The following is a 13,656-nucleotide window of genomic DNA, read 5'->3' on the forward strand; positions in this document are numbered from 1 at the left end:
TTGTCCTAAATAATATATCCATTTTTCCAACAAACAGCTCAGTTCATACATACAATACCAGGAACAAAAATGACCTGCACAAGGACTTAAAAGCACTTATTTTAGTTCAAAAACGGGTCCACTACTCAGGAACACTCATCTTCAATAATTTGCCAGCAAACATAAAAAAATTAGTTACAAATAAAGATCAGTTTAAAAGAAGCCTGGAAGACTTACTAGTGGCCAACTCCTTCTACTCCATTGACGAATTTTTTAATAGAAACAAATGATGTATTGTATATATTCATACTATTAGTATTGTTATTTGAGCTTTAAAAAAGATTGACATGTTCCACATCCATGAGGATCTCCTCAGCACGGATCTATGGAACGAAAAACTAATCTAATCTAATCTAACCCATGGCCACACATAACTACAAAACTTTTTTGAGCAATAAGAGTGCTTGACTTTTTTGTGACCTTGGCATATGTAAAAATTGAAAATAAATGAAATAATCAGCATAGCAGGATGAAATTTATGCTGCAATTAACTGATGTTCTCATTTAGAAAATAGAGGGCAGGAGGACATTAAAAGACATGACTGTAGGTCTTTTAAGTGTGCTGTTGATGTAAGTCCTGTCGGTATGAAAAGGCATTATGAGAGGAAGTGGCAGTTGGTGCCTTGTCTTTGGTACATCAGATGTGTAACACAAAACTAAAATGAAGAACACAATCTGAATTGACAAGAGTTGCTGATGGCAGGGCTGACTGGAGGATGGAAATTGCTGGTGAAGAAAATATGGCTTGTGAATTTAATCTTCATCGGTATACTACTGATGATATGGCACCTGATGATATGGTATTTCTGTTACCAATATCTAATCCCCCTTTGCCTTTTCTATTCACGAATAGCACGTGGGAAGAATGGTTGCTGGTAAGCCTTTGTATTACTTCTAATTTATAGAAAAATCTCATTCTGGTCGTTTTGCGAGATGATGTTGGGAGGAAGTAATACACTGAGGTGATAAAAGTCATGAGATAGTGATACACACATATGCAGATAATGACAGTGTCGCATACATAGGGAATAAAAGGGGAGTGCACTGGTGGAGCTTGTGATGTTACAAAATAAAAGTGATGTTGCTATTCAATGGAAAGTTGGAAATTGAGATTTAACTAACTGTTTTATCAATCACAATTGGCGTAAGAATCATGGATTGACCATTGTCATAAAATATTGCATTATGAGATGTGAATAGTTTTTACTTGCGGTTTCGCGTGGCTTGAGGCAGTCACAACTAGCGTGCTATTGATTAAGAAGTTGCGTTATCGTCTTTCTAATTACTTCATGATCGTAGATACGATCATACCCGGTTGTGAAGTTATTGTTATGACAAAACAATTTCCTAAGGGACCAGAAAGTTCTTAAGGGCACCAAAACAACTGTAACATCACACAAAAGAGAAATTCAATATTAAAGCTGATGCAAGAAGACGATAAAACAGTTTTCTTTTTATCAATGTAACACGCACATTGGACTGCTGATCTTGGAGTCTGTAATATTAGCAAAATGCATAATTAAAATGAAAATAATACTGAGGAGATAATCGAAATGAGCACTGCTAAATGATTCAGTATTCCCAGAACAAATATTTATTATAACTAAAACATATATCGTACCTTAAGCTTAATACTACAATGACGGTAGATTTTTTATGTCCGTATCATGTCCATTGAGCGCTCTTTTATATAGCCATTGTCCTCTTGAGTCGCTCGTGCTTCGTCACGGTAAGTTATAACAGTTCTTTACACTTCACTCAACTCAGACATACACGTTTTTATACATTTAGTAAAAATTAGATCAGACTGCCACAAATCTGCGTCCGTCTTACTCGAGAAAAACAGTACAAGTCTTCTTAGCGCTCAAGGCTTCATTTGTTCTCCCTCGAACAAAATAGTGAAGGATCGTATATCTATCCGTATTTTTCTGTTTTTATTGCCGCCCAAAGACGACGAATTACATTATCTAGAAAATCCACCGTCGCCATGCGACGCCTTATTATACATTAATCATTATTTACAAACAAGTATTTGCCTTCTGGCTGAAAGTATTAACTACTCGTATTTGTTGTTTTAATGAAGTCAAAAATAGCGAATATCTCATTGCCTCCCATGAGGAGAGAGGGAATGCCGAAGGATTACCTCGATCCTCATGTCCTCATGAGATATTCGTGATTTTTTTGTGTGACATTTACATAATGTTACTGGCGTACTATGTACTTAAATTGAAATTACATTTATAAACATATATCAGATATTTATCATTTTTCAAAATAAAGTTTTTCATTCTTTGTTCATCAGTCACTTCATTCCATAATACCAAGACTAACATTTATGTGCATTTTTAAGTTTGGTCCATATTTGCTTATAACAATAAGTGAACGTTCATTTCGCTCTTCAGGGGATAGAATTCAGAAATTACTTTCTCTTGAGCTTAACAACTAATACATGAGTACAGTGAGTGCTTATTTTCACTAAACTAGAGTGGACAATGTTCGAGCATCTGTTGACTCATTGTGGTTCAATTACAGTTTAATAACGTAGCACTACACTTCGTGATGCTTTCACTTTCTGTGTTAGCTGTCTACGGCGTTCATCATGCAGTACATCTGTCCTTTCCACTGTGGTGCCAGGAATTCAAGTGGTTTCCCGGGTTTTTATTTACAATATGAAACAAGAAGTGGAAAATTATTAGTATAACTTATAACCTATTGGATACATTTGTTAAGGATCGGGACTGGTCTGGAGTTTAGGGTCTTCCTATAGTGCACATTCATTTTCTTTGTCCATCAAGAGACAGGATTATAATTCATTTTAGCAGTGTTCAGGAGTGCCGGTATTAATGGCTTTAAGGCCTGAGTAATCTAACAATCTACTTCTCACTCATCTTAACTTCAACTCAAGAAAATCGCTTAATTTACATATGAAAATGTAGTCACACAAGTGTACAAATGTCTTTCCTCCAGTATGTACGATTGAAGTCATGGCGGTTAGCAGTTTAAAGTTTGGATTGTTTCGTCACCCACACGTCAGCCACTCACAGCGGCTGCACAGTGTTGCGTGAGCTCCAACACTCAGTATCCGTTCGCGCTCAGGCTGTATCAGAGCTGCTGGTCGTCGAGTGCTCCCTTTTTTTTTTTGTGAACTTCGTATCACACGAGTGCATCGATACAAACACCTCGCGCGCGTTTTCCATCGGAGGAGCTGGACACTGACGCTGCCTCCATACTTCTCTGTCAACTGCCTCCCATGAGGCTCACAGGTAAGTGACGACGAATGTTTTAGCTGTCGCTGCACTTAGAACAACACTGAACTTCGCGTTGCACCTGTTGTCGTAGCCTTGACTTCTTTTTACACTTGCAGTACAACACTACCACTAATATACAGTGAACAGTTACTTTTATTATGCACGTCGCACTTTAGTGTGCATCTTCACACAGCATTCGTGCTTAGTTCCTTCGCCGATGGAGTTCATTTACAAAACAATCAATTTTGCAGGTTTCCTCCATTGGTACAGAAAGACTTATATTCTACTATTTACAAAAGATCACTTACGAGCTAATATTTACAATTAATGGTCACTCCTTTTGTTAAGTCCAGTGAACAACTGCTTTATGAATGGACTCTTTATATCTCAAGATTTGCTTCCACTAGTGAACCTAAAAATATTCTTTCAAACTTTCTTTTAAGTGCTCATCTCCTCATTATGAAAACTACAGGTTTCGCAACACTCGTTGCATTTATTCTTTAGTGCACCCAAGATCATTTTCTACTGCCACGCAGCATATCTACTACTTAACGAGTATGCATTTAACGCTGAATCTTTTTTTTTTTTTTTTTTTTGCCAAATTTGTTTTTATATTTGAGGGCAGACTGGATAACAATAGGTCTCCCTCTTCGCTTCATGTACTCAGCAATCGTTCTCTGTTAAAAAAAATAGGGTAACGCGTGTCTACTATTTTTTTTTTTTTTTTGCATGAATGGAATTACCGACAGTTCACTGGGTTTACGCAACCGGTCCATAACAAACATTACCAAAGCTAGCGAAGTTCATCACGCTACGTGTCTCATTTCTCATAAGCACTGCTTTGCTTCGAAGCACACGTGCCTTTTACAAGTCGACCCTTGGTCTGGGTTAATGAACCAGGATCAAAAGGAACGGGCAGAAGGAAAATGGATTTCATAAGAGGAGTGTCTTAGGAGACATTTTTGCAATAAAATCTGCATGTAAATAAAATTATCTTAATAAACATAGGCACATATATAAACTTCAACCTCCTTCCTTACAGCATGCTTTGCTACTTCTACGTCTTACTCAGGTTATAGTCAATATTAAGTTTAAATATCACTGCATTGCTTGTTCTTTAGATTAGCCTTCAATTAGGGTATTGAATGGTCGCTAGATTACACTACAAATCTTCTGAAGATCTTTACTTGGACTTATTTATGATACAGGGGGCTTGCTGTGTGGTTATTTAGTAACTTGATTCTACTGAAATCAATTCGTCAGCTAACATTCCTCATATACTCTTTACATTGGGCTCAGATCACAGGGAAATAGTTTACTTTCATAGCAATTAATGGCCTCGTGGAGTACTTACGCTACATTATTGATGCTTCATGGTTTGCCTCCATTTGTACTGTATTTCACCTTACTTAGTTTACTACAGCTTTTTGTCTCCTTGCGTGAACACATGCGGGTTACCACTTGTTTTTTCCATTTAACAGCACGCTTTAACTGAACTTTAAGCTATTTCTTCTACTCCTGTCCACTGTCTGGACTGTTTGACCATGTACCTTTTTTTTTTAAGCAGGTAATTTGGGCTTTTACTACAGAACTTCAAGTACTTACATTACTAAAAATAAATCTATAAATATTCTTGTACCTTGAGAGAAGTGCTTATTTACGCATCCTTCTCCATTTCTCACCTTTACATATTTATATAGCTCCGGGCAATCGCCTCGCAAGCACTTTTTTTTTTCTTAATACTAACTTAAAATTAAATTGAAATTCTTGGTGCAACCCCAGTTTCCTGCTTCAGCTTGTTGAAGAAATATCGGTTCATGTCCATCACTATAAACAATTTTTTCATACATAGCATTTAATACTTAAAGTTTACATGTAATAGCCGTTACCATGTAGTCAGTGCGCTGTTCAACACAATACTTATCATTAACAGTTCACACAAGGAAATTTCCAGTAAGCAAGAATTCATTTCCACGACAGTATTTAACCACTACCATTATAAAATTTCTTTAAGTCTTGATGGTGAAATAAGCCTTTTACTCTCCCCGTAGCCGGGTCAGTTAACAAATAACTCCCTATGTGCGGTTTCCTTAAAATAAGGTAAGGACCTTGGTACATATGTTGCCACTTGCGATTTTTCTTACATATTAATGATGGCTTGAAATGAGTCTTAAGTAATACCTTTTCACCTACATGGTAATTTACAACTTTGTTTACTTTTTTATCATAGCCTTTCTTCCTTAATTGAGCATTGGTGGTAATGGAACTTAAAGCTTCTCGAATTTTGACATCTAGATCTACCTCAGGGCTAGGTATCTTGGGAAGAGGATCAACCCACTCATTCTGTTCCTTCTTTCGAGATATCAACTCGTGTGGAGTAAAACCTGTGGAAGTGTGTGGCAAATTATTAACTATCTCCTCAAAAGGTGTCACAAAATCAACCCAACGAGTTTGCTTGTCTGGAATGTACGTCCGAACAAATCTGTTAAACTCCTTGAAGATCCGCTCAGTCAAATTCGACTGAGGCCTAAAACGTGATATTAAGATCTGCTTGACATTGTGATGGGCCAAAAACTCACGCCATTTGCGGCAAGTAAAGTTGGATGCATTATCTGAAAGTATAGATTCGGGGACTCCGAATCGAGGGAAATAGTCATTTTCAAGACAGCGTATAATAGGCGGAGCACAAGATGTCTTCATAACATACATTCGAACGTATTTAGTGAAGTTGTCGAGAACAGCAACGAGGTATTTGACACCTCCCCTACCCATCGGTAGAGGGCCAGCCAGGTCAATGCTAATGAGCTGATTAGGTCTTTCTGCGATGATCGGATTCAATGGAATTAAAGTAGGAATATTCAGAGCTTTCGCCTTTTGGCAGATGACACAGAATTTTAGCAACTTGTGTATCCGACGATGTAGGTTGGGCACATAACAGTAAGTAGCAATCTTCTTTTTACACTTCTCTGGACCATAGTGGCCCCAAGAAATGTGGGTATACCACAAAAGATGTTCGACAAAACTGCTAGGTATACAAACAAGCCAGTTGTCTGATGACACAGAGGTACGATGAAATAATACCTGATTATGAATCTTGAAGAATTTGGACAACTTATGGTTTGGATTTTCTTGAAGAAGTCTGATTACTTTTCCCCACTTAGGATCTGTGGTCTGTAGTGTCTGGATTTGCTTGCACAGTTCCAAGAAATATTTTCTATGAATAGGATCCTGCATAAGAAGAACTTTGTAATTCGACATCTGTTCTACCAACTCACTTGTCTCAGGCAGACCTTCTGGTGAACGAGAAAGTGCGTCTGCAATAATGTTATCCTTGCCCTTTATATACACAATATCAAAATCGTATTCTTGCAGAAATAAACACCACCTGGTCAGACGCGGATGTTGTAATTTACAGGTCAAAAGATACGAAAGTGCTTGATGGTCCGTAAACACTTTTATCTTTCTGCCAAAAATGTAATAATTAAACCTCTTGAAGGACCAAATAACTGCAAGTGCCTCCAGCTCAGTAACTGAATAGGACTTTTCACATTCTGTTAAGACCCTACTCGCAAAACTAATCACTCTGATCTGCTCTGTTTCGTCTACTAATTCAATCTGAAACAAACAAGATCCAATTCCAACAAACGAAGCGTCTGAGGTGATACAAAATTCTTTGTCCATTTGTGGATGACAGAGAATGTTATTGTTTACAAGACCATCTTTAATTGCCTGAAAAGCTTTCTGACACTCTGGTGTCCAAATCCAATGCGTACTTTTCTTCAGAAGATTGTGCAAAGCGGGATTGTTCATTACTTGACCAGACAGAAATCGTCGAAAGAAAGACGAAAGACCGAGAAATCCTCTTAGTTGCCTCTTAGTTACCGGTGTAGGGAAATTCTTAATCGCAGACAACTTTTCCGGGTCGGGTTTAATCCCTTCAGGTGTAATCACATGACCTAAAAACTTTACCTCACGTTTTCCAAATTTTGACTTTTTCAGATTCGCTGTAACACCATGTTCTTGAAATCTCTGAAACACCTTTCGTAGAATAGCTAAATGATCTTCCCAGTTCTTAGTGGCTATCAACACGTCATCTACATAAACAGTTACCTCATCCAGAAGTTCAGGTCCTAACACAAAATCGAGAGCAGAAATAAATAATCCCGAGCTTACATTTAAACCAAAAGGCATGACCTTAAACTGATATGAGCGGCCGGCAAATATAAAAGCAGTATATTTTCTGGATTCCTTGGCCAATTTCACCTGCCAATAGCTACTTCTTAAATCGAGTGTACTCAAAAATCTAATGCCATGAAATTTTTGTAAGTGCTCCTCAAGTGCTTCAGGCCGAGTCCTTATCGGTACAATTATTTTGTTTATTGATCTGGCGTCCAGTACTAGTCTGACACTACCGTCCTGTTTAAGTACGGACAAAAAGGGACTTGAGTACGGCGAATTCGATAACTCGATAACATCCCAACACAGCATTTTCCTAATCTCATGCTTTACAGCTTCTCGTCGGGCGTAGGGTACTGAATAGCTTGCTTTGCAGAACGTTGAGTGGGGAAGCCCTTCCATTTTATTCTCGAACCCTTTTATTACTCCTGGTTTCTTTGAAAAGATTTTCTTGTAACTTACTAATAAATGGAACAACTCATATTTCTGCTCCCCCCTGAGTTCAGTCGATTCCTTGGCTTTAGCATCGATCTCGTCTGTGTCAGGAAGTAAGTCTTCATACTCATTGTCATTTATGTCATCCCATTTACTCAGGTCATTTGTCTGATCAAAGCACGGTTTGGCGGTCCTCTGTCGTCTCCAAACCTGATGCAATGTCAACACTGCCTTCACTTTACTCCTTAACAAGTTAACAACAACTTCTTGTTGATTTACGATAAAGGTACACATTCCAGATTCAATATCTATCACTGCTTTTGTTTGTCGAAGAAACTCCACCCCCAAGAGACATGGAACTGACAAGTTCTTTACTATTAGAAAGTGGCAAAAAACCAAAACAGATTCTATCTGCAGTTGAAGCTGCGTCTGTAAACTAACTCTCTGTTTCAATGGACCAATCGCTCCCGATATGGAGCAGCCCTGAATCGGCAATGATAAAACTTTTGAAACAGAAGACACCTGTCTGAAGAGACATGGTGACATGACATTGATGTTTGCTCCTGTATCAACAACGGCTGTGAAAGGAATGTTGGCAATAGAAATCTTAATCGCAGCCTGGACCTGTTCATCATAAATGTTGTTAATGTCTTGAGCTTCTTTGTTACGTGCAAGGTCATCTCGTAAGTCGGTCTCATGGTCGTACCGTATCGCATTAGCATACTCAGAAGCAGAGTATTCATTAGTGCCCCCACTCAAAATCCGCAGCGACCTCTTGGAGGCTGAAAGGCGCTGCCTCTAATTTTCCGCAGGATGTTTAACCTGTTTGTCATTCATGGCCTTAAGTGTTTGTTCCGTTTCATATTGGTGCTGGTTATGTGGTACAAATGCCGGTGTAGAGGGGTAAAATCCACTGGGTGCATTCACTTGTGAATAGAATACTTGAGAAGGCTGATGTCGCCCGATCTTTTGGTTGCCGGCAAAACCATTTCCTTGTGAAGGAAAGTTCGCATTTGGTGCCATTTGAAAATTGTTCCGCGGTCCTCTATCCTGTGAATAGTTGTTCTTATGTTGTGCTGGGTGGCCTCCGCCTTGCCCATGCCACTTGCTATATTTCGACCTATAACTTTGATTGTACACTGGTCCATTTGAAAAATTACCACTAGTTTGTGGAGAATTTCCATGCTGCTCAGGCGCAGAATTAAAGGGTGGGTTTCCGTACTGATGTTGTACCTGGTGGTTGTAAATTGGGTGGTATCTCTGCTGATTACTGTAATTGGTTTTCTGCTTCCGTTTAAAGTTATTGCCGTTTGCGTTTTGATAACCGCTGGCAGGTTGGTAACAGCGGTCGCAGTAGCTCGCTCTCTCCTTGGGCGCATTGTTGTCCGCGTGCGATGCATTCTGCTGGCTGCCAGGGAAGAATTTGCCGCTGCCAACCTTGGAGCGCACATCCTCGCTAATTAAATCTAAGGAATCCAGCACAGAAAGGAATACATCCGTGTCTTCTTCGGACACATTTACTAATTTCTCTCTAATAGACACAGGGAGTTTGCTTTTGAGAATCATAATTACGTCCTTGGAAGAAATCGGAGAATCCCAGAATTTAATTTTTGCTAGATACTTCTCAAAGTATCGCCGGAGACTTCCATGCTTCTCATTGAAAATTTCCGCACCATACACCTCCTTCCTTAATCTTTGCTGTACCCCATTACTCCAAAATTTTGCCAAGAACATTTTCTCAAACTCTTCATAATTCCTACACGTGTCTACCATTTCCGTTCCCCATAATGCTGCATCACCAGAAATAAAGCCAGTGACGAACTGAATACGCTGTCTGTCTGTCCAGCTCCTGGGAAATATGCCGGAAAAATTCTTTAGGAACACGATGGGGTGTATTTCTCGCTTCTGCGGATGAAAAACAGGAAAAGTGCGATGCTTAATCACACTTTCCTCTTGCATTAAACTCACGATTGTGGGCGGATCATTTATTTTCCCTACTCGGGACTCAACAGGACTGTTGTTTTGCATGTAATCAGGCGGTGAACAATAAGGAGTTGACTGACATTCGTCACCGTCTAAAGAGTTGTTCCCTATAGTTTGCGTATGTGTATGCGGATTTTCTACCCAGTTTCTCAGCATTCTGACTTCGTCCACTACTTGCTGCTTCCACTCGGGAAGATCCCGTGTGAGTGTCCTCCGAATCTGTCCCAATTCAGAAACCACTGTGTCTCCAGACTTACCAGGAGCAGCTAAGATTTCGTAAGTTACATCCTTGACAGTCTCCCTAAGCTCCTCCCTGACCTTCTTTTCGATAAAAATATCTTTACCCTTTATCCATTCACTGTAGTGTTCCGACAATGCCTCCGCGTGTGCTTTCACGGTGCTCTTAACCTGTTCTTCAATATTGATTGAGTCTATCTGCCTCGACAGATCCTCCACTACACCTTCAATGTCAGATACTGCATTTCTAACTGAGTTTATTTCTTTGGTAGCTGCCTGAATTTTTGTGTTTAATGTTCCAGATACTTCAGCTATTTCACTTTTCACCTGTTTCTGCATTTTCTGAATTTGATCACTGATCTTAGTTTGCACCTCACCCAAATGGGTATTTAATTCAGCCGTAATTTCTTTATGCAGATCTGTTTTGATTGTGCCTAGCTGTGTTTTTAATGATTCGCTTACAGCATCTAGTCGGGCGTTAACAGTCTCATTTTGTGTTTTTATAGTCTCATTTTGTGTTTTTACTGATTCGCTTACAGCATCTAATCGGGCGTTAACAGTCTCATTTTGTGTTTTTACTGATTCGCTTACAGCATCTAATCGGGCGTTAACAGTCTCATTTTGTGTTTTTATAGTCTCATTTACTGCGTCAAACTGTTGTTTCAGCATTTCCATTAACGCACCGAGGTCATTTGTAGCTGCAGCGGGAAGAATTTGGACTTTAGGGTCACTTTCCCCTGTTACAGACATGGTTAGTTCAGTTTCCACACGGGAACCTACCGTTCGCGATCGTAAAGGGTATGGAATACTATTAACGTCTTCACTCCCGTCTCCTGTTGTCACCTGTCTCTGTTTACTATCTGCCATTTTCGTTAGTAAATCACGTGCTACGCAAGGCTTTCGTCGTTTGTCAGTGACGTGGTGAGTCCGCTAAGAGCACCACTCTCGCGTGAGCAACAAATGAAATTCTATCTGGCAAGAAGACAAGATGGAACCTAACCGTTTCAGACAAATGAATGAAGATGCTCTTCACTGCAAATTGCGCACACTATCCACCATGTTGAAAATGCAGTACAGGTATACTAACAATGGGGAGAAATAATTTCTATTATCAGACTACGAAGAATTTTACTTTGAAAGATAAAATAAAGCAGATTTTCTATAGCGGGAAGGAGATAGAAAGGATGTGGATCGACTTGGAAAAGCAACGTTGCTACTGAAGCACTACACTGCGTATGCAAAATTCTGACTTACTTTTTGATGGCTTGAATACCGCTATGTTGTCTCAGCAAATTCACGTCTCTTTTCTTTTCTTTTCTCTCGGTAATTAAACTGCATTATTGACCGTTATTCTCACAGAGATACGATGTGTACATGAAACGACAGAACATTTATTAACACAAGCACATAGAAAATTTTCCAAGAATTTGAACTAATTTTTGGTCAAGTCCCTGTTCGGGCGCCAAGTGTGATGTTACAAAATAAAAGTGATGTTGCTATTCAATGGAAAGTTGGAAATTGAGATTTAACTAACTGTTTTATCAATCACAATTGGCGTAAGAATCATGGATTGACCATTGTCATAAAATATTGCATTATGAGATGTGAATAGTTTTTACTTGCGGTTTCGCGTGGCTTGAGGCAGTCACAACTAGCGTGCTATTGATTAAGAAGTTGCGTTATCGTCTTTCTAATTACTTCATGATCGTAGATACGATCATACCCGGTTGTGAAGTTATTGTTATGACAAAACAATTTCCTAAGGGACCAGAAAGTTCTTAAGGGCACAAAAACAACTGTAACATCACACAAAAGAGAAATTCAATATTAAAGCTGATGCAAGAAGACGATAAAACAGTTTTCTTTTTATCAATGTAACACGCACATTGGACTGCTGATCTTGGAGTCTGTAATATTAGCAAAATGCATAATTAAAATGAAAATAATACTGAGGAGATAATCGAAATGAGCACTGCTAAATGATTCAGTATTCCCAGAACAAATATTTATTATAACTAAAACATATATCGTACCTTAAGCTTAATACTACAACGACGGTAGATTTTTTATGTCCGTATCATGTCCATTGAGCGCTCTTTTATATAGCCATTGTCCTCTTGAGTCGCTCGTGCTTCGTCACGGTAAGTTATAACAGTTCTTTACACTTCACTCAACTCAGACATACACGTTTTTATACATTTAGTAAAAATTAGATCAGACTGCCACAAATCTGCGTCCGTCTTACTCGAGAAAAACAGTACAAGTCTTCTTAGCGCTCAAGGCTTCATTTGTTCTCCCTCGAACAAAATAGTGAAGGATCGTATATCTATCCGTATTTTTCTGTTTTTATTGCCGCCCAAAGACGACGAATTACATTATCTAGAAAATCCACCGTCGCCATGCGACGCCTTATTATACATTAATCATTATTTACAAACAAGTATTTGCCTTCTGGCTGAAAGTATTAACTACTCGTATTTGTTGTTTTAATGAAGTCAAAAATAGCGAATATCTCAAGCTATCATTTGTATTCAGGTGGCTCACGTGAAAAGGTTTCCAACGTGATTACGGCCACTCATCAGGAATTAACAGACTTTGAATATGGAATGGTAGTTATAGCTAGATGCATGGAACATTCAGTTTCGGAAATCATTAGGGAATTCAATATTCTGAGATCCACAGCATCAAGGATATGACGAGAATACCAAATTTCAGACATTAGAATGGGTAGCTCTGAGTGATGAAGTAGTGAAGGCAGCAGAGGATCAAGTAGGTAAAAAGACGAGGGCTAGTAGAAATCCTTGGGTAACAGAAGAAATATTGAATTTAATTGATGAAAGGAGAAAATATAAAAATGCAGTAAATGAAGCAGGCAAAAAGGAATACAAACGTCTCAAAAATGAGATCGACAGGAAGTGCAAAATGGGTAAGCAGGGATGGCTAGAGGACAAATGTAAGGATGTAGAGGCTTATCTCACTAGGGGTAAGATAGATACTGCCTACAGGAAAATTAAAGAGACCTTTGGAGATAAGAGAACCATTTGTATGAACATCAAGAGCTCAGATGCAAACCTGGTTCTAAGCAAAGAAGGGAAAGCAGAAAGGTGGAAGGAGTATGTAGAGGGTCTGTACAAGGGCAATTTACTTGAGGACAATATTATGGAAATGGAAGGTGACGTAGATGAAGATGAAATGGGAGATATGATACTGCATGAAGAGTTTGACAGAGCACTGAAAGACCTGAGTCGAAACAAGGCACCCGGAGTAGACAACATTCCATTGGAACTACTGACGGCCTTGGGAGAGCCAGCCCTGACAGAACTCTACCATCTGGCGAGCAAGATGTATGAAACAGGCGAAATACCCTCAGACCTCAAGAAGAATATAATAATTCCAATCCCAAAGAAAGTAGGTGTTGTCAGATGTGAAAATTACCGAACTATCATTTTAATAAGTCACAGCTGCAAAATACTAGCGCGAATTCTTTACAGACGAATGTAAAAACTGGTAGAAGCCGACCTCGGGGAAGATCAGTTTG

Source organism: Schistocerca piceifrons, chromosome 3 (assembly GCF_021461385.2).
Source record: "Schistocerca piceifrons isolate TAMUIC-IGC-003096 chromosome 3, iqSchPice1.1, whole genome shotgun sequence".
NCBI lineage: Eukaryota > Metazoa > Arthropoda > Insecta > Orthoptera > Acrididae > Schistocerca > Schistocerca piceifrons.